The sequence below is a fragment of the Notamacropus eugenii genome, chromosome 6 (assembly GCF_028372415.1).
Source record: "Notamacropus eugenii isolate mMacEug1 chromosome 6, mMacEug1.pri_v2, whole genome shotgun sequence".
Lineage (NCBI taxonomy): Eukaryota > Metazoa > Chordata > Mammalia > Diprotodontia > Macropodidae > Notamacropus > Notamacropus eugenii.
The window spans coordinates 225,230,622-225,231,612 of NC_092877.1; positions in this window are offsets into that span (position 1 = coordinate 225,230,622).

Below are 991 nucleotides of genomic sequence, written 5' to 3' on the forward strand. Positions count from 1 at the left end.
CCTATGAGTCCTGATGGGGTAAGCCCACAAAAATTGACGATGACAGTCATTCTTGAGGTTCTAGTTGATCTCCTTCCCTGGCCATACGTTAGTTTCTTGAAGCTGGGAAAATAGATATCAGCTTTTATACAACCAACTCCCCATTTATGACACAAATATGACTAGCATGTATATGGATCCCCAGATCCAAAAGTGGAATAGTTATGTCTGTTACTCCAGTGAGTATCTGATAAAGGTGTTCTTGTGGCAAGCCCGTGTGCTTTCCATTCCTCTGACCCTTTACCTCTCCAGTGAGAATAGGTTTGTATTGTGTTCCTTTTCTTGAACAGCTGCCTCCTGGACTATCTATTTGGTCTGGAGCCCAGAACTGGTGGTGCTGTTCCCCTACTTTACTCCCATGTGCAATACCTGAGAATGGGGTCTACTAAGATGCAGTTCTTCTGCTAGGAAGACTACATAACCTTTTCTTTTTCCATCACCTTGTTCCCATCCTACATATCTCAGCGGAAGTCTGTATGCATCCACACCAGGTAATAACTATCTGTGCATCAAGAAAGTTATCCTCTCCAGCTGAACTTGTACCACTAAGACTCTCATTTTCATCTCTTTGTCTATCTGAAGGTGAAAATAGTATGCTTTAGTCTGTATTCAAACAATATCAGTTCTTCCTCTGGAGGCAGATTTGGGATTGTCTTAGATAACTGTATTGCTGAGAATAACTAAGTCATTCACAGTTCTTCATCAAGCAATATTGTTGTTAGTATGTAAAATGTTCTCCTTGTTCTATTCACTCCACTTTGCATCAGTTCATCTTTCCAGGTTTTTCTGAAATCATCCTGCTTGTCATTTCTTATAGCGCAATAATATTCCATTCCAATCACATACTACAGCTTGTTTAGCCATTCCCCAATTAATGAGCATCCCTTCAATTTCCAATTCTTAGCTACCAAAAAAGAACTGCTACGAATATTTTTGTACAAATAGGTCTTTT